This window comes from Hemicordylus capensis, chromosome 3, assembly GCF_027244095.1.
Source record: "Hemicordylus capensis ecotype Gifberg chromosome 3, rHemCap1.1.pri, whole genome shotgun sequence".
Lineage (NCBI taxonomy): Eukaryota > Metazoa > Chordata > Lepidosauria > Squamata > Cordylidae > Hemicordylus > Hemicordylus capensis.
The window spans coordinates 79,332,587-79,359,530 of record NC_069659.1 but is presented as its reverse complement, the minus strand read 5'-3'; the positions used below and the strand labels follow the sequence as shown (position 1 = coordinate 79,359,530).

At 43.1% G+C, this 26,944-nt stretch overlaps 1 long non-coding RNA gene across 2 annotated transcripts; it reads right to left on the bottom strand.

Moving 5' to 3' along the window:
* Positions 1–434: 434 nt before the first annotated feature.
* Positions 435–26,944, bottom strand: LOC128349057 (uncharacterized). 2 transcript variants are annotated; one of them, XR_008318523.1, is made up of 6 exons: positions 26,875–26,944; positions 16,010–16,170; positions 9,728–9,810; positions 8,763–8,993; positions 2,304–2,452; positions 435–1,223 (listed from the first exon to the last, which is right to left on the bottom strand). It is a non-coding gene; the product is annotated as an uncharacterized LOC128349057 (long non-coding RNA). The 2 variants fall into 2 exon arrangements; XR_008318524.1 differs by lacking the exon at positions 26,875–26,944 and adding an exon at positions 18,991–19,056.

Genomic DNA, 26,944 nt, shown 5'->3' with positions numbered 1-26,944 from the left:
GCTTGCAATCTACCCATAAACCTAAGGTAAAACAAATGACAGTGAGGGAAATAATCTTCACTTTCACAGAATAAAAACAATTCCGTGTGAAACAATTACAATAACTTCACAGGATAAAAAAGATTATCCAGTGTGGTGTAGTGGTTAGAGTGTTGGACTAGGACTACTTTGGTTCAGTTTGACAGCTTGGGATTGAACTGAAACCACACAGAGTCATTTAAAAAAATAGTATTTATCTTCTATGGGGGGCTTCTCCAAGGCCACAGGGGGGTATTTGTGGAGATTCCCCCTCTCCCCACTGGGCTTCCTTGTGCCCAAAATTGCCCAGTTCAGGCATTTTTTTTGGCTCTTTCTCGGCCTTTCCCCTGTCACTGTGGCCATTTTGGAGGCCACCACACTTGCGCAATGGGCCCATGTGGGCAGGTCATGACCCAGGCCATGCAGAGGCCCATTTTGCATGCATGGTGGCCTCCAAAATGGCCACCATGAGGGGGAAATGCCAAGAAACAGCCAAAGAATGCCTGAACTGGGCTCTTTTTGGAACAAGGAAGTCCGGGAGGGGGAAGGGAACCTCCATAGACACGCCCCCCATGTAGCTTAAGAGAAGCCCCCAAGAGGGGGTAAGTACTAAACTTTTTAAAAAAGTAATGAGTCCCCCTCCCAAATCAAACTGGACCAGAGGGTTTTTTGATGGGGCCAAAACTGAACTGGCCTGGTCCTGTTCAGACTCAAACTGAACTGGGCAAGACAGTTTTGTGCACACCCCTATCTAGGACCAGGGAGGTTTGAGTTCAATTCCCCATGTAGCCATGAAATTCACTGGGTGACTCTAGACCAGTCACATATCTTTCAGCCTAACGTACCACACAGGATTGTTGTGAGGATAAACATAACCTTGTATACTCCTCTGGGCTCCTTGGAGGAAAATTGGGATATAAATGTAAAATTAGAACTCAGCTACACAATATTCACTTCCATGTATGTCAACATACTTATTGAGATTAACTGATAATTCTTGTGGTCCTTTGTTTTTCCACGCTACTTGGAATGTGTCCGCACAGACCAATCTTTCATAGCCCCTCCAGATACTTCAATATCAGCCCACATGCTGGGTGTGATGGTTAAGGAGGGGTGGTTGAAGTATCTCTCTTCAGTTTCTTTAAGACCACCACTGAAGAAACTTTGGACCATTAACCTCTCTGCCAACCTCCACATCTTAATTCCTGGAAAAAAGAGAAAACTTCTATTAGTTTTTGTGAATGAAACAATTTTAAGTCACACTATTTTTACAGTGTGGATACACATTTAATTAAATTTATTTATTTATTTATTCATTCAATTTCTATACCACCCTTCCAAAAATGGCTCAGGGTGGTATAGGCACCAAGTTTTAATTTATTTAAATTTCAAGATTCTCCAGGAGGGCTTGCACAAACTTTGCTACCTAAGCTATTGACTGATAGGGGGTATGTTTATCTTGTAGTTATCTCCTTTCAACAGTGGGGGGTAGAACTTTGTCCATCACCAAGTTCTTATAAATCATTAGTCCTCTCACTAATAATACAACTATTTTGGCACAACAGCTACTGTAGTCCTTTGTGACCTTCCTGCTGTGCCTGTCTCTTCTGCCATTAGCAGTATCAGTGGAGATAAGACACTGATTCTCTCCTATTTATGCCACATCTACTATGCCCTTACCTTTGGCAGAGAGGACTTTGCGCTCATCTGAGTGTTTATTTCTATAACCAATGAGGTAATGTTTTCTTTAATACATTTATTGTATATATCTTCTCATCACTTCAGTACCTTATTTCTAGAGATGTGCATGAACTGGTTCAAAGATCCAGAGTTCGGACCAGTTCGGAGGAGGGGGAGTTATCTTTAAGGAGCTGGGAGAGTGCCCATTCCCCACACCACTGCTTCCCCCCTGCCTGTGCTATTTCCAAAAATGCTGGCGCAGGGCTGCTACGTACCTCCTTGCAGCCCTGGTCAGCATCATGCGTGTTGTGTGCATGCGCACTGTTCACTTCCAGTATGACGCTGACCAGGACTGCAAAGAGGTACGCAGCAATCCCATGCCAGCGTTTTTGGAGACTGTGCTGGTGGGGTGTTAAGCGGTGGGGGAATGGGCACCCTCCCTGCTCCTTAAAGGTAACCCCGCCCCCTCCTGGGAGTGCATGAACCCGTTCTGCACATCCCTACTTATTTCTAGAAAAGAGAGGTGCTGGGGCTCAAATTTATTATTTTCTTATTTCTAGAAGGAGAGCTACTGCTGCCTACAACTCACCATCACTGATACATACCACACATAATATGGATCTCATGTGAAAGGGAAAGGCACTCTGCATATGTTCAGAGCTATTCTTTAGTACCGATTCATGTTCTTCATAGCTGTTGCTGAATAGAGACTGATGATGATTTTCAGTTCAAAAACCCAACTGCGTGTTTCTCCCTGTGTAATGTTTTTGCCAAACAATAAGGCGGAAATCATTTTTTCCATAAGTCAGGTGGAATAAGATTTATCTTATACTGTATATATGTAATACTTAGTGTTATTTGCAGATAGAAAATTGGAAAAATTGCTGAATTCACATTTCCTTTAAATGTTAAGATACTACACTCAATTGCAGTCTACATGAGAAAACAACACATGTACAATTACATATTCTGCAGTCTGACCCTTTCAAATGGCTCATTCCCTTTGAGATCACTAGCTTCAAAAAGAATTTAACAGTAAGTCTCATGTGCATCACCATTTTGTGATCGTAATTATAAAATTACTAGACTGCCACAGCAGCTGTAAATTTCCCCCACATGTGTATTTGTAACCCAATCCAGCACTGGTAATTAGGGATGTGTGACCCAGCTCAATAGTGAGCCAGTTCACCTTTGAACTGGTCCAGCTTGAAGGCAAGCCCTCAAGCTGGACTGGCCCTAGTTTAGCTCAACCTCAAGCTGACTGCCCCCGCCCCCCCCCCCCCCCGGCTCAGGGGTTCTAATGTTATTTTTTAAAATCACTCACTGGTGGTTCTGGTGGTCTGTGGGGGTGGGTGCCGGCATGCTGGCGTAGCCTTGGCGGATCTCCGCAGTCTCCCTCTCCCCCCCCTCCTCTGGTCCTCTACGGGCCATTTTGGAGGCCACTCTGCATGCACCCTGGCCATTTGGGTGCCCAGGTCATGACCCAGGCCATGCAAATTACTAGGGTGCAGGCACAGCAGCCTCTAAAATAATGACTGCCACTGGAGAAAGGGCTGGAACGGTCATAAATGGGCCAAAATGGCCCTTAGAGGGCTGGGGTGAGGCCGGCGGGGTGTGGGGGGAGGGAGACTGTGGAGATCCCCGTGGCCGTGCCAGCACCCGAGGTCTCTGGCTCTGCAAGTCTGGTTTGGACTCGAAGCAAACCGGGCAAACTAGTTTTGTGCACACCCCTACTAGCTATTAGTGGGAATTTTAACTGCTGTGGTTCATGGAAGAGTGTCATGCCAACAGCAGAAAGGGAACAGTATCATTGATTAATTGACTGATTGCTTTTTAAAATACCACCAAATTGTACAATCTCATGCCAGTTTAATACAGAAACCTCCAATAGTTAGGAACATAGGAAGCTGCCATATACTGAGTCAGACAATTTCTCCATCTAGCTCAGTATTGTCTTCACAGACTGGCAGCAGCTTCTCCAAGCTTGCAGGCAGGAATCTCTCTCAGCACTAGCTTGGAGAAGCCAGGGACAGAACTTGGAACCTTTTGCTCTTCCCAGAGTGGCTCCATCCCCTGAGGGGTATATCTTTCAGAGCTCACACTTCTAGTCGCCTTTTCATATGCAACCAGGGCAGATCCTGCTTAGCTAAGGAGACAGGTCATGCTTGCTACCACAGGACCAGTTATAGCAATACAAAACAGTTAGAACAATTAGAACAGTTTAAAACCTCAATGAAAAGCCTGGTTATACAGGTGTGTTTTCAAGGCATTTCCTAAAAGCCACAAGAGATGTTAAACCTCTTACTCCAGTAACAAGTGCATTCCAAAGCCTAGGGGCAGTTACAGAAAAGTCCTAAGTCACTGCCGCCCAGATCTCCTCAGATGACCTTAATAAGTGGTGGGGCTCGTTCAGATGAAGGAGTTCTCAGATACCCCATGCATTATAGGTACCTATAGGTAATTAGGCTTAATTATAAATTATAGGTATTTATCAGCACTTTTTATTTCCCTGGAAACATATCAGCGATCAGTGTAATGCTTGTAAAAAAAAGAGGGTAATGAGGTATTTCTGAGTTTTCCTGGAAGCTTTAGTGAAGTGTGATCCTACCAAGTGGATGGGTCAAAGGACTTATAAAGAGTGGTGTTAAGCAATTTGTGTGTGTTTGCATTTGTTCTGAATGTTGGGAATTCTCTCTGGTAAGATAAATCCTTTTTCATTATAGCAGAGTGCACAGAGGCACAACACAGTGGAATTTAGTTAGGCATGCGTGTATGCTGAGAGTAAAGTAACTTGGAGCCAGTTCATAGTTTCAAATCAATATAAGTAGTATTTATTAGAGAACTCAATTCTAGATAGGAAAGTGAGGAGATAGACTATATAATCTATCTATCTATCTAGATGCAGATGGATTCTGCATCTCTGCACACATGGTGCAGGGGAGAGGAGCTTGCATGTTGCAAGGTAGAAGGAAGGGAAAAGGAAGGAAGGAAGGAAGTCCCTGAGATTAGCAATCTACGTATCAAAGGGATAGTGTCAGAGCAGTAGAGAAGGGATGACCAATGTCTTGACCCTCTAGCCCTCTCACTAGTCTGTCCTCCTATGTCATTGAGACAAAAGACAGTGCATAGTCCTTCACTTCCAACACCCCCTCTCGATGTCTCATGACTCAGTTCACAAGATTCATTTTCTCTCTCAGCTTCTCAAAGCAGGGTCTTGGTAGTGGCTTAGTGAGTATGTCTGCAAGCATTTCATTTGTTGGGCAGTAGATCTGCTTGATTAGTCCATCCTACAGATTTCTCACTACATGATACTTCACATCAATATGTTTGGTATGCCTCTTTACATCTTCTTGTTTGGAGAGTTGAATGCAGCTTTGGTTGTCTTCATACACTTGTATGGGCTGTGGTACATCCGTACCTAGATCTTTCAGTAGTTGACACAGCCATTGTATCTCGCGACAGCCCTGTGCAGCTGATACATATTCTGCTTCAGTGGTTGATGATGCTGTTATGTCTTGCTTGGTGCTTGACCAGCTTATGGCTCCATCTCCATAGAAAATTATGTGACCGCTGGTGGATTTCCTTTCTGTTAGGTCTCCACCCCAGTCTGCATCTACGTATGCTTCTAGTTTTGGTTCACTGTTAGCAATAGCTGGCAGCTTGAGCTTAAAGTGTGCAGTACCCTTTGGATACTTAAAAAGACTCTTAATTGCATTCCAGTCCTTGATTGTTGGTGATGCAGTCTTTCTGCAAAGTAAGCCAACTGCTGTCCTAATATCTGGCCTAGTGAGTGTACTAATGTAGAGAAGCTGACCCAATGCTTCACGATATCTATGGTTGTCAGATAGTGGCTCCGTTTGATCTTCTTGCTTTATGTAGTTCACTTCCATTGGAGTTAGTGTAGGATTCACATCTTCCAGTCTCAGCAGGTTTATCAGGTCTTTAATTTTCTGTTCTTGGTTGATGAGGAACCTCCATCTTTCTCTCTTTGTACATGAATGCCCAAGTAGTGTGAAATGTTGCCAACTTACTTGACTTCCACATCTCTGTTCAGATGATGCATTATTTCCTTGCTGTCGTCTGGATTTTCATAGGCAAGAATCAAATCATCAACATATGCCAAAATGTAAGTCCATTTGCCATCTCTGAATTTTGTGTACAGGCAGGGATTCGCTTCACTTCTTTTGAAGTTTGCTTGAAGCAGCATATCATTTAGTTTTGTGTTCCATGTGCTGGCAGCCTGTTTTAAACCATAAATGCTCTTTTGCAGTTTGCATACATAGTCCTCTTTGGCTTTCTCTAAGAAACCTGGTGGTTGTTGCATGTAAATGTCCTCTTCTAGTTCGCCATGCAAGAATGCAGTTTTCACGTCTATGTGTTCAACATGCATTCCTTGGCTAGCAGCAATACTTAACAGAGTCCTTACTGTGGTGTGTTTGACTACTGTTGCAAAAGTTTCATCATAGTCTTCTCCATATTTCTGTGAATATCCTTTCACTACTAATCTGGATTTGTAGCGCTGAAGCTCACCATCAGCATCATGTTTGAGTTTGAAAACCCATTTGCAGCCTATAACTTTCCTCCCTTGAGGTAACTTAGTAAGAGTCCAGGTTTTGTTTTTCTGTAGAGCCTCAAGCTCTTCAGTTGCAGCTTGTTTCCACTTCTGGGTTTCTGGTTGTGGTAGCTGGGATATTTCTTCCCATGATGAGGGTTCTGGTTGTTTTGCCATTCTTACAAGGTAGGACAGACTCAGGGTTGGAACACCTCTGGTTGATTGCGTTGAGCGCCTCACCCTCTGTGGTCCCTTCCATTATCTCTGGTGCATCTGGTGGATCGCTGGGGGTCTCTGTGTCGAGTGTGGTTGGATCTCGATCTGCTGTCTCCTCCTCCTCAATTCCTCTGAGATCAGGAAGCATAATCCAGTCATCAGGGTGTTTGGTCTGGTTGCTTGCTTCGGTGTAGGCCCCCTCTGAAGGTGTAGCTCTTTCATTCTCATCAAAATACACCGATCTGCTTATGGTTATCTTGTTGGTGTCAGGATCTAGAATTCTGTAGCCTTTGGATTGTGCTGAGTAGCCTACAAAAATCGCTTTTGTGGCCCTAGCCCCTAACTTAGTCCTTTTCTCCTTTGGGAGGTATGAGTAAGCTGTGCTTCCAAAGACATGCAGATGTGTCATGGACGGCTTATGACCATGTCAAAGTTCATATGGTGTTGTTCCTATAGGCTTTGTGTGCATTCTGTTTTGTATGTATGTAGCAGTCATGATGCCTTCTCCCCAGAGTTTCTGTGGGAGGTGTGGGTCAGCAAGCATGCATCTTACCATGTCCAGTAGACTTCTGTTCTTTCTTTCTGAGATTCCATTTTGGGATGGGCTGTAAGCTACCGTGGTTTGATGCACGATTCCATGTTCTCTCAGGTACTGCTGTGTGGTGCTGGACATATATTCTCCTCCATTGTCTGTGTGCAGGATCTTTGGCTTCCAGCCAAATTTGTTGCTTGCCATGGTCACATAGTCTTGGAGTTTCTCGAGCATCTGTGACTTATCCTTTAGTAGAAAGTCAACTGTATATTGCAAGTAATCATCAATGAATGTTAGAACGTATCTGAAATTACCTATGGTTGCTGGTAGTGGTCCAGATATATCACTGTGCATCAGCTCCAGGGGTCTTCTGGTCTTCCTTTCACTCTGCTTAGGAAATGGCTAGTTAACTGCTTTGGACTCAAGACAACAAACACAGTTAGTTACATGGTACAAAATCAATGCCATCAGCTAATCCCCTTTCCTTCATGTTCTGGATTGACTCATCGCTCCTGTGTCCTATGTGTCTATGCCACAGTTGCAAGCAGTTTTCATGCAAGCACAACTAAGCAAGGTTCACTTCATTGGGCTGGTATGCCTCAGGTTTGGACCAGGCTGGTCCTTCTCTGTCTGTCTTTGACACAGGTTGCTCCTGCACGTTGTATAAGCCTTTGCATTCAGAGGCTACAAGGCAAACTTCTCCATTCTGGGTAACAACACATTGCCCATTTCTAATATACAGTTCACAGCCTTGTTTCTCTAGCTTGGGTATCAAAAGCAAGGAGCTTGAGAAGTCAGGGATATACAAAACATCCCTCACACAAAAAATTGTTTAATTGATCCACCTGGTAACTCGCAATACAAAATTCCTTCGCGTCTCTTCTTTGCTTTAATTGTAGTATTATTGCCCAAATGAATATCTCTTCAGGAATATCAAACAGTTCAGTATAGAAATCCAAACAATTTGAAATATGGACCATGGAACCAGTGTCCAGAATAAATTTTTCATCACCTTGCATCAGGCAAACACTGAAATTCTTATTTCAATTCCTTTCTGTAAAGTCAGCTTTCCTTGTCTGATTCTTGGGACAGTTTGCCACCTTGTGACCAAATTGGTTACACAGAAAACATCTAAAGGCATTAGTCCCAGTTGGCCTCATTCCAGGAGCAGTCTCCCTGCTGGCGGACATGTGACCTCTCTGTCTAGACTGAGTTCCCTTGGCAATGGAGCCAGACTTCTTTGTATGCAAGTGGGGGGGGGCATGCAGTTTCCTCTTGCAGCATTCCCTCCCCACCTTGGGTTTCCTCTGTTATGGCCAATTGTTGCCTTAAGAGCAAAGTTATTTGCCAATTCACCTTCATATCGAGAATTCAAAACTTGTCTTCTGCTTGCTTCAGCAGAGATAGTTTCCACAGCTCTCTAAGGTTAGAGCAATGTGAGTTTCCAATTGGCCAATTATATTGCTATAGCTGGGGGGCATGCTTAGGAACAGAGCTTCCAGCTTCTGATTCTCTGTAAATGCCTCCTTTGCAGCTTTAAATTTTATTTATTTATTTATTTATTTATTTATTTATTTATTTATTTAGCAGCAATCCCACATGCTGGGCAAAACAGCTTCAGTCTTTATACTGGAGATTCTGCATTTTCTTTCTCAAGTTAAAGGTGTATGCCCACCCCTTTTTCATATACATGGAATCTAGCTTGCTTAACATTTCCTTTGAGGTCTCAAGATCACATATGACAGAAAGCTAATTATTACTCACAGAAGCAGTGATTAAAGCTTGAGCCTTTGTATCTTTGAGTTGCCATGCCTCTTTAGCAGTTTTATCCACAGCTCAACTTCCATCTGGTGGTTCAGTCTCCTCAGTAACCTTCTGTAGTCCTTCAGCTCATAATGCAAGCCTCAGTCGAGTTTTCCATTCCAAGTAATTGTCTGGGTTCAGGATAGTCAGCCTGAGCTTTCCCTGTAGATAAGTAGCCATCCTCACTGAGCTCTGTAAAAGGGCAGCTGCTGTAGATTAGCAATTCAAAGTGTCCATGGCTAGATCTCACTGGATCTCCTGGAACAGACTTAACTCTTTAGTTGCAGTATACGCAGCTCAAAATACTGGGCTCCCATAACCTGGGAATTCTCTCTGGTAAGATAAACCCTTTTTCATTATAGCAGAGTGCACAGAGGCACAACACAGCAGAATTTAGTTAGGCATGTGTGTATGCTGAGAGTAAAGTAACTTGGAGCCAATTCATAGTTTCAAATCAATATAAGTGGTATTTATTAGAAAACTCCATTCTAGATAGGAAAGTGAAGAGATAGACTATCTAATCTATCTATCTAGCTTGATGCAGATGGATTCTGCATCTCTGCACACATGATGCAGGGGAGAGGAGCTTGCATGTTGCAAGGTAGAAGGAAGGGAAGAAGAAGGGAAAAGGAAGTGGAAGGAAGGAAGGAAGTCCCTGAGATTAGCAATCTACTTATCAAAGGGATAGTGTCAGAGCAGTAGAGAAGGGATGACCAATGTCTTGACCCTCTAGCCCTCTGACTCACTAGTCTGTTCTCCTATGTCATTGAGACAAGAGACAGTGCATATTCCTTCACTTCCAATACTGGAGACCTTCTGCAGTTCAAGCAAAGCTAAAACAATAACACAAAGCTGTTCCAGTGGTGGCTCTAACCTAAGGGCAGAATGGGCAGCACCCACTTGAAAACATTTGTAAACCACTTTACCTCTTCTGTCTTCTGTAGCCATTTCTCTGTCTTCCTCCCTGTCTTTGCCTCTTCTTTGCCGGCAGCCCGGAACCAGAGTGTACCTAGGGTGAGTGACAGTACCAGAATTTTAAACACCAATAGGAACACACAGAGTTATTCAAATTTGAATATTAATGAAACAGGAGCCAATTATAAGGCTTGCCTTTGTTTTCAGAAAGTGAGCAGAGCTTAAAACATTCTGAGCAGCAATCCGAAGGCATCATGCTGACTGACTTCTTAGACAGCCAATCAGAGTTCCCAGAGGGTGGGGAAATCTTTTTCTTTTAGCTACTTGTATTCTATTCAGAAATGTCTTGCAGTTGTTTGTTTGGACATTGAGGGGGATCTTGTAGAGAGTGTGGGGGAGGAGTCAAGGGGGAAAGGAAGGGGAAGGGAAGGAGAAAATGGAGTTGTTGCTGAATAAACCTTTAGTTAAATCTACTTAAGATTTCCTTGTGTGTATGAGGGAAGCAGCTATAAAGCAATAAGAAGAATCCAATCCCCATTTTTGTTATACAGCAGATAGGCTGGCTGGCTGGCTTGCTGGTTGTTGGTAAGTCTGATTGTTTTCCTGGCTTCTTTGTGTTTGTTTGGAAGGGAGAAATACAACCTCTGCTTTTCTCTCCCTTGCTCTCTGATCTGATCACTATGCAAAGCATTGTGGCCCATTCCCAAAATGGTATGCCATAAAACATTGGAAAGAACAGCAAACTGTAAGACTGGACTAATTAGATTAGAAACTGGCATCCGAAGCCAGAAAGTTCTTTCAGGGCATATGCATGGATTTCTGAGTCTAAACTGCTTTTCAAATAATTGTAGAAGTGGCTTTCCATGTGGGTATGGTGTAAAGAAGGAATGGATTCTGTTGGAAGTGAAATAGTTATTGCTATGCAGAGAGCTAACCAGGTTTTTCTCTGGATTTTGGCCAGTATCTGTAACATTAATATGTCCACTGGGGGTTATGGTTCATTGGTCAAGGATTAAGGAAGTGATCTATAAATAAATAAATCTTGAATCAGGGTAGATGACATAATCACAAACTTAGCCATTGAGGTGTCCCTATGTAAGTGTAGCAAATTTGGTTAAAATCAGTTAGGTGGTCCACAAGTTAGCCCATGTGCTTCAAACATTTACATGACCTCCATCTTGAATTCTGGTGGATGACATCATCACAACCTATGCCATTGGGGTGTCTCTGTGTGTTCCTTCAACTACCCAGTTTGGTTCATATTGGTCAAGGCATTGCAAAGATGATAGGGTGGGACACACACACACACACACTGAATGCTGGATTATCTCATAAGCCTTACATAAGAACAGCCCTGCTGGATTAGGCCCACAGCCCATCTAGTCCAGCATCCTGTTTCACACAGTGGCCCACCAGATGCCGCTGGAAGCCACAGGCAGGAATTGAGGGCATGCCCTCTCTCCTGCTGTTTCTCTCCTGCAACTGGTACTCAGAAGCATCCTGCCTTTGAGGATGGAGGTGGCCTTTAGTCCTCCAACTAGTAGCCGATGATAGACCTCTTCTCCATGAAGTTATCTAAACCCCTCTTAAAGCCATCCAGTTTGTTGGCTGTCACCACATCTTGGGGCAGAGAATTCCACAAGTGGATTATGTGTTGTGTGAAAAAGTACTTCCGTTTGTTGGTCCTAGATTTCCTGGCAAATGATTTCATGGGATGACCCTTGGTTCTAGTTTTATGTATGAGAGAGAAGTATTTCTCTCTATCCACTTTCTCCGCACCATGCATGATTTTATAGACCTCTCTCATGTCTCCCCGCTGTCATCTTTTTTCTAAACTAAAAAGCCCCAGGTGTTGTAGCTTTGCCTCATAAAAAAGGTGCTCTAGGCCCCTGATCATCTTGGTTGCCCACTTCCGCACCTTTTCCAGTTCAACAACGTCCATTTTTAGATGTGGTGACCAGAATTGTACGCAGTACTCCTGGTGTGGCCGCACCATCATTTTGTATAAGGGAAAATAGGCTAAAAACACCAAAAAGCAACAGCCATTAAAAAAAACAGAGAGGTGGAACAGAGAGACTGGCAATCCCTAAGGGATAAAAGCCTGAACATTTAAGATAGTTTTCAGTTTCCTAAAAAGCCACAGATGCTAGAAAACAGACACCCACTGAGAGCATTCCAGAGCTTGGAGAACATCTTGCTGGTACGTCTTCTACAGTTTGTTCCAGAGTCAGAGTCACTTTTGTATTCTGTATCCTGATCCACTGTATGTAGTAAATAAAGCAATAGTTATACTAGTACACTACAATCAGTGGTATCCCTGGGATCATAATGGAATGGCAAGGCAATTAGGCTGTGCCATGCTACAAACTACTTACTGTAGGGAGTGGTACAAGTTAACACAGTAAAAAAGTGGAGGAGGGCAAAAAGTCCTCCTGCACCTTAACTACCAACTTTTAAAAAAAAAAATTCTTGGGTTAAAAAATGATTTTTCATGAGAAGGAGACTCATTCAGATGCATACAATGAATTCTTATATTAGATTGGCATGGTTACTCTGGGAGTTACACAGGGAAACCAAATATGTCAAAATGTTTAGCAGAAGTGTAGCAAAACAGGAAAGAAAAATCACTGTTGTGGAATTAGCCACTTGTTAATACGCTTCTATAATATGACATCTTAACAAGCCTGGGTGCTATTTTGGACGTGTCAAATGCCAGGCCTGCTTATATTTCAAAATTGTTACACTTCATCAGCATGCAAGAATTTCCATCGAAGTGCTGTTTTTAACCTGGTAGTCTGTAAGTGTCAGCAAAAATAGCAAATAGTCTCTTCCGAGATTTTCATCACCAATCCATCGATGCACTTTATCCACCTTCCTTCACAGCAGCCAGCACTGCAAAATGGACCAAATCATTTAACACACCTGCCACAGGAAAGCTGAGTCTGACTTCATCTTGCTAATGGAGGGCAATTCTGTGCATGTAACCCAAATCATTTTCCCACAGCTGGATTAGCAAAATGTCAGGCACTGGCTGCATTTCTCGTAGATTGGGAATTAAAGGGCTTTTCTTTAACACAACACAACACTTCCCCTCATTCTGTGTCAGCAAGCTCTTTGCCTTGTGCAGTCATGATTAAAAGGGAAGGATAAAGACACCACAATGAGACTAAATCTCACAGGAACTGCAGCTGTTGCTGACCCAACATACGCTACATTGTAATGTGAATTTGCTGGGATTTGTACTTCAGATACGTAGCACACTTCTTTGAAGTCAGCAGTGGTACTGGCTAGTTTCACATCTAAAAGGTTGTGAAAAGCACATAACTCAAAGGTGGCTAAAATGTTAGTTCTTCAGTGTGATGAAAAGTTTGTACCCTGTGGTGCCATGCAGTTGTCCCCTCATTTGTTCAGTCAGTGTGTGGGGAGGAGATAGGAGCTCTCAGGCTAGCCTCATCACCAGGACTTTGGTGTATGCATGTCAGTGCTTATCTGGGGGTGAGGGGGAGGAAAAGGGAAAACATTTCCACCTGTTTAGCACTGGCCTTTGCAGCCAGGCACTGAGTGAGCCCTTTCACATGATCAGAAATGGCTGGGTGGGGGGGGGGGGCAGGATCCTACCTGCTTTCTCCCAAATGACTACCGTTAATCAGTGGTGCCACTAGTGTGCCCGCACAATGCTCTAGAGGTGGGGGGTGGGAAGCCTGGCCACCAGGAATCCCACAATGCATTCCTGATTAGTGTGGCACTTTGGGGAAATCCCTACTGCCAGGATGCTCCTTCCCTCCCATCTTGGTGGTCGAGATGGCTACCGGCAGCCTGAAAAGTGATGCTGGCAGGCCACTCACCCACATGACCAGGAAGTGAGATAGGAGGCATGCATGCTTCCTACTACTTCACTTTTAACCTTGGTTTCAAACCTGGCTATCCAGCAGAGGAGCCATGAGCATTGTGCACAGATTCCTCAACAGAGCAGTGTGTTGGAAAAGTTTAACTTGAAGGATGGATGAAAAACACTGGAGTAAGCTCACTTTCTTAAAGTAGATTTATTCGTGAGGAAAGCAATGGGAGAAGTGTTTGAATCAAAGCAAGTTGTTCCTATGCATTTTTGCTGGAAGCCTTCTATAACTTTGGAAACATTAAGCTAAGGTGCTTAGACCAGAGCCTGGCTTAAGGCTTGCCATGGAAAATGCTTGAACATGGGGAGGCTGAAAAGAGAGAGGGAGGATGAGGAGGCTTAGAACGGCAGGAGGTTAATTTACCTATCGGTCCCTGGTATTGTTGGTGCATTTGTTGCACGTTGATAGAAGTTTCCTCACAAAGAACAGGCAGAGAGACAGGGAAGAGAAGTGAGGAGCAAAGGGTTCCAGCTTGCTTGTATGAGAGTCCATAGGATAGTGATTCCGAGATGCTGGGTTCAGGACTCTGAGGCCATGTGTCTTGTTAAGAGCAGATAAACTCAAAATCTTGCCCTGAGGTGGGAACTGAATCAATCTGGGGGTTTCTCCTTTCCTGTAGGGCAAGGAGAGTCTTGCAAGACTAAGAAATTCATTGCTACTCAAGTCTAATCATTCAGGACTTAAGTTACCCAACAATTGCAAGGGCAAATTTTGTAGATGAGTTGTATGTGTTGAATAGAGCTGCTGGACTTACTATGTGAAGAACAGGACATCTTGCAGGTACATAAATTGCACATCTCCAATTTTCATGCGCTCATATCCCTGAGTCTTTGCCAGCTAAGTTGTTAATTCAAAAACAGGTTAGGAAATCACCACTTATCTGTGTGCCTCCTGACGGGTGCTCCACTGTTATCACGTGTGAAAGGAAGGCTTCCTTCCTTGTTTCTCCTTTTGAAATGGAGTTGGCTCACCAACTATTTCCTTCATTTGGAAAGAGAGGACTGGAGATGTCCCATTCAGTTTTTGCTGTTCTGACCTTGGGGCACGCTTTGCTCATGCTGAGTGACCAGCTGTGAGTCCTGCCAAACCCAGGCAGGTGAAACCTTCACCATAGGGAACACGATCCTGCAGTCTTGGGTTGTATAGTCATCCAAAGAAATATAGATAAAGTGGGGTGATCGCTGGGCTACCTCGAAATTGGCCTGTCTGGCAAACCTCTCCGCACTGGCACACTCCATGGCTATGATCCCTGGTGTCCCTGGGTTCAGCTTCTGTCTGAGCATGGCAGCACTGAAACCAGGGACACTTATTCCTAGCAATTTAGAATCCACTGCAGCCTGTACATGGCTATATTATACCCAGTTTAAATTCACTGACCAGGGCTAAAGACATACAGTAAAGTAAACATAGGGGTTTATTACTTGTTATATTTGTTAAGTGATATGTGTCATATGGACATTCCAGGGCCCAAATGGTAAGAAGGCAGGAGCTGAAAGTAAAGTCTAGAGAGTATAAAGATCACTTTCTTTTGAAGATTGTTCTTTTGAAGAAGGAGATTTCCTTTTCCTTTTTTCCTTTGAAGAAAAATAGCCAGGGTTATGTGGCACACACCTACCCACCCCCAAAGTCAAGTTCCTCTAGAACCCAGTGTACCATTTTCCCTCTTCCTGCCAAAGAAACTTCCTGCAGACTCCACTGACACTGCCCACAGAGTCTATGCCAATGAAGGATGTCAATGAACATCCTTCTGCAGTAGTGCTGCCAAATGCACTTCTGAGGATTTCCCCCCCATCCTATGAGGATACCATGGAGAGCCAGGAAAACAAACAAATGGATCACAGAACAAATCAATCCAGAATTTTCACTCGAGGCACAAATGACCAGGCTGAAACGATCATATTCGGACACGTTATGCAAAAACCCAGCTCTCCTGAGAAGTCCATAATACTGGGGAAAGTTGAAGGAAAGAGAAGTGGACAACCAGCAGCAAGGTAGATGGACTTGACTGCAACAGCAATGAAAGCAGCACTGAGAGACCTTAAAGGCCAAGCTGAAGACCGATCATCCTGGAGAGAATCTATCTGTATGGTCGCTAAGAGTTCACACCGACTTGACAGCACTTAATCAATCAATAGATTTCCAATGTTGTGACATAGGACTCTAGTCAACAAAGTATATGTGCACAGCAGTGTTCCCTCTAACAGGAATTCCCAGATGTTGTTGACTACAGCTCCCATAATCCCCAAGCAAAGGTTATTGCAGCTGGGGATGCTGGGAGTTATAGTCAGCAACATCTGGGAATCCCTGTTAGAGGGAACACTGGTGCACAGTCAAGGGAAATGCACTGGCATGTGTTATGGTGGCACATGCTACTTGTGTGAATTTACCATCACATACCATTGTACAGTTCTGAATTTTCCTCGCTCAGAAGCGAGTTCTCTCTCCCCTCACTTGTCACTTCCACTCCTGAGAATTGTTTGTAGGTTACAGCTTGAATGGATTTCCATTGTATAGTGATTCTGAAATCTGATGGAACTGAACTTCACTGCTGGATTCACCTAATAATAAAATAAAAATATCCACAAATCTTGTTATAATTATACAGAGGGCAGAGTCTTGCATACAAAATCTTGCCATTTTGGCAGTTTTCTAAAGCAAGGGAATTTTGCCTTCCCCAGCTTTCCTCAAAAGATTAATGTATGTACTTGGCAAAGCTCTCCATGATTTCTAAGTTGGCTCTTTATTTGATTGCAGAAGCTGAAGAGTTTCTAAAAAGGGGGAGGGGGGAGATGATGGGGTCTCCACCAGATTTGCTTGGCAGAGAAAAGACTGTATCTGAATATGGATGAAAATATTACAAAATGTGAGGGTTTTCCTTTAAAGTTATTTCTCTATAGGACAATTTAGGACTGGGACACAGGAAGAAGTGCCTTCTTTTTTTCTTTGGAATTGCTAACTTTATTGCTAAAATGGATGCATAAAGAGGGACAGTCATGGCTTTTTCCATATCCACTTGAAAAATTGAAGCCACACTCCAGAAATACCTGTGGCTCTATAAGCAGCCAGTTTATGCACTAAAAGTTGTTAATGAAGATAATTTGCCCAAGCTGCATGATCAAACTGAGGCAATAAGATCTAGCCCTTGCAGAAAATCAACTAAATCAGAAGTCCTCAATTCCTCAGATTGGAGTCCGCCTTTAGCCTAACACCTGGGACCAGCTTTTAGTTTACCACATGCCACCTTCCTCTTTTCTTCTCTCTTCTTCCCCTCTCCTGCTTCCTTGGTCTCCATTTGTCCCCACCCCCTAAAAGACAACTTTAAAATGTTAGGTGTCTTCCTGACAATGTTTATATGTTCATTTTGTTTGCACTTCTATAAGATATTGGTTTGGATATTGTCTAGAAGTTCAATTATGGAAAATTAGGCATCCTTATTTCTTATATATGATAATAGACTTTTTAGTGGTGGCACCGCTGGTGTGACTTATACTCATATATTTGTGGGTCCCTATCTACCAGACTTAGCTCTGTGACCTACATAACTGAATGCAGAACAGTTCTATTCCATGACCTTCAGTGATGGGGCTCAGTTGTAGAGGATGTCTTTGTAACACTACAGTGGGCCAGTTCAGATGTAATGGGAAAAGTTCAGGGGCCCCTTCGCTGCGGTTCCCAAACCTGAATGTATGAACTGGGAGTTGGAGTTCCAAAAACAAAAATGGACCTGCGGGTTCTCTCCCCTAATTGCAATTTTTACCTTTGGTTTATATTGAGTCACACCGCCAATAACTGCAGTTTGGCGGAGCCTCCATTACGTCAGATCCAGGGATTGGAATTTGCTTTGACTCAAACTAGAGGATAGGGAGGAAGCTTCAGGACTGCAGTAGTTCTGAACTCAGAATGGAGGGGAGGGGACATGTGGAAGTGCAGATCCACTGGACATGTGGCTCCATATATCATCTGAATCTGCCCAATAAATCCATACACAACTAAGAACTAAAAGCAGAAAATATATCCATAGAATATGCAGAGGGAATGAACATGAAAAGATGGTATCCAAGGCTATGTTCATGAATTAACTCTGAAAAAGGAAGTTTCCAGTTGGCTGTCATGAATGAAAGACATTGACAGAACTATCCTTCATCAATTTGTTTAATCTCCTTTTAATTTAAAGCCATCAAAGATAATCGCCATCACCACATCTTGTGGCAGCAAATTCCTTTAGTTAATTATACATTGTGTTAACAACTAACTTCCTATGAGTGTCCTGAATTTTCTGTGAATAACATTTATTAGTGACATGTCCTTTGAGAGTTGCCCTTTAATTATTGCTCCCATCAACTTAGTTGTCAAATTTAAGGAAGTATATATTTGCCTAATAAAATGGTTGCTTCAAGAAACCATGACAAGAATAAGAGCAGTCCTTGGCTATGTTTCTAAACAAAGCCAAGAATACCCACAACCAATGGCCAGTTGTTAAATTACTTGTAGCAGTATGGTTGCTGTTTCTTTGTGCTTTTTCCTGCACTACTCCAATAACTGGGGACATATGTGGGAATAGCTAATAGTGGTCAGTATCCAGACCTTTAGCAGAGCAGCATGCCAGGGAGAAGCTCCTTCCGGGAAGGCATAAATGAACACCCAAAATCTGTTTTAAAGGACAGCAGATTGTCATTCACTTCTTATAACCAGAATCCAAATAGTACCATAAGAGAACTTTGTGGATTTTCCCTTCTGACTGAAGCCCTTCACATATAATTGATGGTTGCTGCAGAATGTTGTTTCCGTATCAGGACTGGCATTTGAAAGGGCATATTGTAGCAGAACTGTAGTAGATCTGAAAAGCTTTTGTGTGTGTTTAGCAGCTGGTGTGCAGTTTCTTCAACTCAAATTATATCATATATTAGCTTTGATCCCAAATTATATCATTACCCAGGTGTCGAGGTGGGGATGCCATTCAAAACTACTATTTCAGATGCCCGTATGTGATCACTATACCCTGGATCATTGTAAAATTATCACAAATTATAATACAGGGACAGATTATAGCACAGCAAGAGAGCGGGTGCAGGCTTCATAATGTTCACTGTAGACAGAGAAGGCTTCAAATATCTGTCAAGATTGGGCCTTATGAAACTGCCATTGTTCCCAGCAGTATAGAACTCTAATTCAAAGGGTTGTTTTTTTTAATTTTACACTTCTAAATTGGCCTTCATTAAAAAAGAAAAGCCCAGGGCAGAGTACAGCAATTAAAACCATAAATAATTAAATCGCATAAACTAAAACACCAGCCAGGCACTAGGGCAGCATTCAGACATCACACGAAACCGGAGTTGCAGGTTACCAGCAAACCAAACCACAGGGTTCAGTTTACTTACCAAATTGGAATTTTGAGCTGGGATTACTCCCCAGTTTCACCACTCTAAACCTCTGTTAAAAGGAGCTGGCGTGTTGTCTGCATGCATCCGCCACTATAACTGTGGTTACAGGTTATACGACCAGTGAGAGGCCAGCTTGGAGCAGCCCCAACAGCGGTTACACTCTAGGGCTTACCCAGCACTCCATGGTGTGTTCCCTGACTGGACACCATGCCCCTTCCTGCACACTTCCTACTTCCTCTGCCTGCCAACAGGCACATCAGGCCCCGCTGCTCTTATAACTAAAGGGCCAGCAGCACTACCAGGGAGCACTGCTTGAAGTCTGCGATGCTTGCAGCAGTAGTGGTGGTAGGTCTGTGCTGGATGTTCTGGACCTGTAGAAAGCCCCCCTTCCCACCCCCATTCATCGCAACCATATCAAAAAAAGCAGGTAGATATAAGCCCTGTGAGCAAAGGGCTGCTGCCTCTGGCAGCACACAGCTCAATAAATCTTTAACCTTTTGTGTGTTCCTTTCTTCTGTGTGACGGGGAGAAGGGTGCCCAAAGACGTAATCGATGTAATCGGAGGCTTATGAATGTTGATAGGTATGCTTTGTAAGCGATTTCCTGGAACTGTGAAGCCATGCCTACAGTCTGGCACCAGCATGGCTGTACAAGTGGGCAGGACCAAGCTCGGATGACCAGAAAGTGGGAGGGGGAAGTCTAACCTGCCTCTGGAATTTCCCAGACTGAGAATTGATATCTGGAAAATTGCTTAAGATAAGGCTGCATTGTCCGAAATCCAGTTTAGCTGTAGTTGACATAGGCTACGCCATTTTAAGATTGCTTACCCAGAGCCACAGGCTCAGCGATTCGCCTTGGCCTGTCCACCCACATGGTGGGAGGGGGGCCAAGCAAGGTGAAACCGGCCTTTCTTATGCATTCTCTCACCCATTTCTCATGGAAATGTGTTACTTTTGTATCCTGCCTTTTGGTAACAATCACAAAGCTATGTGCCATCCTGTCTCTCCTCCTATGCGGGAGAATGGGGTTGATGTCTCACAATAGACTAGGGATGTGTACGGAACCACGGAGGCATGGTCCGGCACTGGGGGGAGTGTGGCTTTAAGGGCGGGGGGGTAGTACTTACCCCTCCCGCCGCTTTCCCCCCTCCGGCGCTGCACTTTGGTGCAACGTTTTTGGAGCGGCAGAGTTCCTCCTTGCCGCCCCTGCCCCCTTCATTGTCTGGAATAAGGAGAAGTTGCCGCCACACATGTGATCATCGCTGCACACATCACACATTGCATGTGACGTTTGCGGCGTGCGGCGATGGGTGCATGCGTAGTGGCAACTTCTCCTTATTCCAGACAATGATGGGGGCAGGGGCGGCAGGGAGGAACTCTGCCGCCCCCAAAACTTTGCACCGAAGTGCAGCACCGATGGAGAAAAATCGGCAGGAGGGGTAAGTACTACCCCCCGCCCTTAAAGCCACACTCCCCTCCCCGCGCTGGACCGGCCCAATTCCGAACCAGTCTGGAGGCCTCTTACATGGCCCCGGACCAGTTCCGTGCACACTCCTACAATAAACCAAAGATGCATAGTGTTAGGAATGTAAAGTAATAACAATGTCAGCTATTGTTTGATGTGAAGCCTTGCTGATGGTGATGTATCACCTGACCATCTCCTGTCCTTTGATTTGCTAACCGTGTGAAATCTGTAACCATTAGACATATATACTCAGCTTTGACTCCATTTGGGGTTGTTGCTCTCTTTATTCTGTACTGATATAGAGTGGCACCTTTCTTGTATTCTGCAGAATATAATAAGGTAAAAAGATCTCGGTGTGTTCAGTTGCCGGTGTCACACCAGGTAGTGAACCCTCTAGGTTAACAGAATGGGGGATTGTCTGCGATGTGATCCCCAGTTTAGAACTGCAAACTGCAGTTCTAGGACAGTTCCAGTGATGTCTGAATGCGGCCGGATGTGCATGAACAGCTCGTACAGGTGCGGGCATGGCAGGGAACAGTTTCCTTAAATAGCCGGTAAGCAGGTCTTTACCTACTCAGCGGCTGCCTTGCCGCTTTTCCAAGCACAGCACTGCACTAGCAATGGCCATGTGTAGCCGTGGCGCTGTTCCCTGCAGGTTGATTGTGGCATCGGTACAGCATGTGTGCCCACCATGTCCATACCAACACTGCATGCAGCCTGCAGGGAACAGCACCATAGCTGCACACAGTATTTGCTAAAGCAGTGCCGTGTCCAGAAAAGTGGCAGGGTGGCAGCAGAGCAGGTAAGTATCTACTTACCTGCTCCTTAGGGGAACTGCTCTCCTCCCTGCCAACTGGTTCAGCTCTGGGTGCGCGATCCGGCTCGGTGCTTCCCAAAAGAGGCACTGAACCAGCTCATGCACATCCCTACAAGGTACAGGATAGGATTTGTATTAAAAGCGGGGCAGTTCTACATTTCTTGGTTAGAAGCCTGGTGAAACAAGACAGTGTTTTGGTATTTGCGAAAGATGGGAAGGAGCACATTGTGTGGATCTTTTCAGGGAAGTTGTTCCATAGTCCGGGGGCAATAACAAAGAGGCCCTGTCCCATGTGCATGAACATTGAGCTTCAGCAGGTATTGGCACATGGATCAAGGCTCTTCCAAAAGATCTTGCCAGGTGAGTAGATTAAGGCGATTCTTCAAGTGACTGATATTTGCATCAACAAGTATCTCCTGTTGATGCAGAGTAAATATATATTTGTTCAAGTTTCTCCAGGAAACTATAGGCTAAACAACTGAAAGTAGCAACAGCTGATGTCATTCACATTTCACATGTGCTGATCAATGGAAATATAATAATGCAAAGTGGATAATTAACATTTACAATCTTGGGTGTTTCTTATGTACACATTGTATCTTGAAAATATCATATCAAAGGTGAATGTATTTTCCTTATATGAATATATACTTTCAAACATCTCTGCACCGTATAACACACACACTTGAGCAAAAGTGACTAAGTGTAAATGAAGATTAAAAGTATAATTAATATCTAATTATCTCCAGCATATAAGTATATGTCCAAGCTGATCTTTTCTTTTGTCAATCCTGTATCCAGTGGGTGGTAATTCTTAATCAGTCACTATTTTCCAGCTTGAAGTGCAGGTGAATATGTCATCAATGAAGAGAAACGTTCCTCTTAGTACCTATGAAATTTTGTTTGCTGTTCTTTTTACAATTTTGCTATGTGTTTGCATTGGTTTAATAACACTCTTGTGGCTTTTAAATGAGAGTAATCAACAAGGTAAGGAACCAAGATTTAAGATTACACTTATGTTCTGTATTTACACTTTAGACTGTGAAATCAACTATTGCTATTACATGAATTATTAGTCATGCTAAGCTGATGAACAGATGTTCTGAATTTTTTAAAAATTGCATATAAAAATTAGTGAAATGGAAGTCAGAACAGTGAGCATTGGACCGTAAATTTAAAACAAATGATAGAATATGCTCTAAGAGTTAATGAAATCATGGAACAGGTCATTTTAAAGTTGATATGAAAGTTGTTTTTGTGCATTGCCTAGGTATGAATTCTTCTTAATTTACAAATTTCATACTTGAATGTATGAGTAGCAAAGCATCATTTCCATCAATAAAATGTTGCAGTTGCTTAAAACAGATGAAAGAAAATTAGCTTCCTTGGTTGAAGCTTGTTTTAAATTCTGTTCTTCAGAATGTCCTAAATGGTCCCATTGTTGTGCTAACCTGTGAATTGTGGGCATTGAGCATTGTTGTGCTATCCCGTGAGTCTACTACATTATAGTAGATGGCAATTCAGATCTTTTGCATCGAAACAGAATTGCGGCAAAGTTATGTCCAGATTAAGTTAAAATAGCCATTAGTCTGCTGCCAAAACTAGATGGGTGTTCCTATCCTGGACACATCATGTTACGCGTTTCCTGGTCTCTGCCAGTGGGCACCAGCAATATGGAGCAGAGGTACTTCATTTGCTCTTTGACAAATCTAGCTTGCATTTAGATGGATAAAACAAAGAAAGCACGTGCCTTGTAATTGTACTTATGCACTTTTTAGAAATTTGCTTTTAAATTGTTGCTGTTTTGAGGAATGGGGGAAAAAATCTAATTTTAGACTGGATTAGATTAATTTTTAAGGTGCTGTATTTTAGGGTTGTGCAGTCATGTCAGTCCTACAGGCATATTGGACCTGATATCTCCACTCTCGGGCAATATCTGAATGAGTTCATACACAAGAGCAGAGAGCCCCAACAGTCAGAACCTCCGAGTTTCCCACCATCGTGACTGAACTCTGTTGGACCCAGGTTAAATGGCCAATAAGCCACCTCTCAACTGAGAGGGAGTGTTCTGACAATTTAATTTTTAAATGACTAGGAGTGTCTCTCAGCTGAGAGGTGCTGCCCAGGCCACTTAATTCTTAAAAAGGAGCTCACCGAGACCAGGTCTCTCTGCCTGGCTTGTGCAAGACAAGTCTATAAACCTGCTACAAACCTGCTAAACAAAGCAAGGTCTGTCAGTAGCCAGGTGTACTACCTCATGGAGACCAAGTCTCTCTGCTGCACACTGGCATTTTTTTAAAATGGCTTGCTCTGTGCATTTCAGATATGGTCTGCCTAGACAATTTAAAAATTAACTGAGATCCAATAGGAACGTCGGATTTCTGATCTGACCCAGCAATTCTAGGGGCCATTTCAGCCTTTTCAACAAAATTTCAGTTCAATTGGATCAGATCCAACATTTTTTAGGCTCCATGAGTCTGCTGTATATATTCTTGAATTGTATTTCTTAATAATTTAATTACAGAGCAACTATCTTTGCTCTGCATTCCAAGAAATTGTATCCCAAATAGAGATGTGCACAAATTGATTTTTGCTATTCGATCGGAGGTTGGATCAAATCAGCCCGATTCTATTTGAACAGATTCAAATTGGATAAGATTAGATTTGAATTTGAATAGTTCAGGACCTTTAAAGGTCCAGGGGGCACAAAAATGGGGTGGTGGGTAGGGCCACATGGGTGCCACCTACCACCCAGATTTCAAGGTAGTGGGGAATTCGGTTGATCTGTTTAAATGCATTTTTTGGGTTATTTTGTGTATTTCTGCCATAGGCAACATTGAGCATTTGAAGAAGCCCCATTACTCCCCATGGGGAAGTAACACTCAAATTGACAAGATTTGAGTTGAATCAATTTGACCTCGAAACAATTCGCACATCCCAAGCCCAACATACAGTTCTCTTCACGTACTTTAGGAAATTGATATCATAGCATTCCTGTGGGATAAAAATGCCTATAGGATGCTGTGTAAAGACAATTACTACTATTTATATATCACTTTTCAACAAAAGAACCCTTCATTGTTGTCTAGATGTTGATATGGAAGTACATCTGGGAATGGAGCCATTGTGAAATGTTAGAGCACTGTATTCGAAGGTGCTGTGTAGAAGCTCATCTCATCTTTTTGTGTTAGGAGAGAGCTGGGAGAGACGCCTGTCTGAAACCCTAAACTAGACCCCTGTTGAAACTGGCCTACAGAGGCATAACTAGGGGAAATAGCGCCTAGGGCAAGCACTGAAATTGCACCCCTGTCCAAACAGGAATGATGGGACTTGTAGTCAACAATATTTGGAAATCCTTGTTAAAAGGAACACTATACCATCTAGACATGGTTGTTGATCAAAACCTGAAAACATGAGCCATCTCTGTAAAAGACCTAGAACAACAGTCAGGAGTTATGTGAGGATTCCAAGTGTCATTTTCTCTGTCTCATCTCATTCTTTTAAAAAAAAACATGACTTTGTCCTAGAGGATCACCTGCCCAAATAGCCACTAGCAAAATAGGGGAAGAAGAAGGTGGTGGTGGTGGTGGTGGTGGTGGGGTAAATTATTCCTGCCAGCCTTTGTCTTATGATGACTGTTGGCTCATGATGGGGTATATGTGGATTCACCACACCAGTGCTTACTTTGACACCAAGAGGGAGGAGGATACATTAGTTTGCCACACTAGAGAGAGGCAGTTGAAACAGGAGCAAGACAGCCAAGTTCTGCCAGGGCCAAAACCAGCCCCTGCCAGACTAAGAAATCATTGTAATTTGCCCCTTCCTGTCACAAGCAGTGTGCTGTTCTTTTATTATTGACTCTAACTCTCAAATATCTGAGTCATGGATAGAAAATTCACGGTCAACTTACAAGAGACACATTTTCTACATGGAAGTTTCTTCTGTGCAGGTGTTGTGCAGAAACCCATGTGTAGTGACCGCCAGTGGCATAGCAAGGTTGGAATGGGCCAAGATGAGATTTTAAAATGGGCCCCCAGCCCCTCAAAGTCCAAGGCCTCCACACATCCCAGGCCCCCAAGGATTTAAGTCTGATATTTCAAAATAAGTATGCTGCCTGGAAATACATTTCACTGAATACACACATGCACACTTCACAGTATACAGGTGAAACTCGGAAAATTAGAATATCGTGCAAAAGTCCATTAATTTCAGTAATGCAAATTAAAAGGTGAAACTGATATATGAGACAGACGCATTACATGCAAAGCGAGATAAGTCAAGCCTTAATTTGTTATAATTGTGATGATCATGGCGTACAGCTAATGAAAACCCCAAATCCACAATCTCAGAAAATTAGAATATTACATGGAACCAAGAAGACAAGGATTGAAGAATAGAACAATATCAGACCTCTGAAAAGTATACAGTGTACTGTGCTTGATTGGCCAGCAAACTCGCCTGACCTGACCCCATAGAGAATCTATGGGGCATTGCCAAGAGAAGGATGAGAGACATGAGACCAAACAATGCAGAATTGCTGAAGGCCGCTAATGAAGCATCCTGGTCTTCCATAATACCTCATCAGTGCCACAGGCTGATAGCATCCATGCCACGCCGCATTGAGGCAGTAATTGCTGCAAAAGGGGCCCAAACCAAGTACTAAATACATATGCATGCTTATACTTTTCAGAGGTCCGATATTGTTCTATTCTTCAATCCTTGTCTTCTTGGTTCCATGTAATATTCTAATTTTCTGAGATTGTGGATTTGGGGTTTTCATGAGCTGTACGCCATGATCATCACAATTATAACAAATTAAGGCTTGACTTATCTCGCTTTGCATGTAATGCATCTGTCTCATATATCAGTTTCACCTTTTAATTTGCATTACTGAAATTAATGGACTTTTGCACAATATTCTAATTTTCCGAGTTTCACCTGTATAGTGATATACATTGAGTACTATATATTTGTGCTTCTTTTAATGCCTAGAACACACTAGCAATGCTAATTATTAAAATAGCCCCCTCACTGCAGATTAGCAAAGGAGACTTTCAACCATGCAGAGTGAGCCTATGTTTGTTTTCTCAGAATTCTGAACAAATTCAGTAAAGTTTGATTCCAGGAGGTTTTTCACACGAGGCTTTTAAAGCCCTTTAACACACATATCCTCTGGAATGGAGGTGCTGCATTCACATGTTGGCCAGATTTACCCTGAAGTCCCTGCAAGTTATTGGAGAGCAGTTCACACACAAGAAAAATAAAATAAAAGCACAGCACATGCTTCACAGTTCTCACTCAGACCTTCTAGGTTGCAAAACAACTTGAACATAAGTGCATTTATGAATGAATGAATGAATGAACAAATAAATAAATAAATAAATATTTCTTCCAGAAGTTTTTGTAATTTTCTGCTCTGAAACAAGCCACTTATAGGCCTTTTTAGATAGTTTTTGTTTTTAAAGCCAGCACATTTTTCAGTCTGTTTTAAATTAAATATTCAGAAACTTCTCAGTCTTGCCCCACCACCCATATCAAAGCCCTATGGCAAGCAGATCCCTATATAGGGGGGTAACCACAAAAAGGAATTCACAGCCTACCTTGCAAAAGCTGTGCTGGATGGTCTGGTCTGCTGCAGGGAACTCTGCCAGCCTCCTTCCTGGCTTGCTG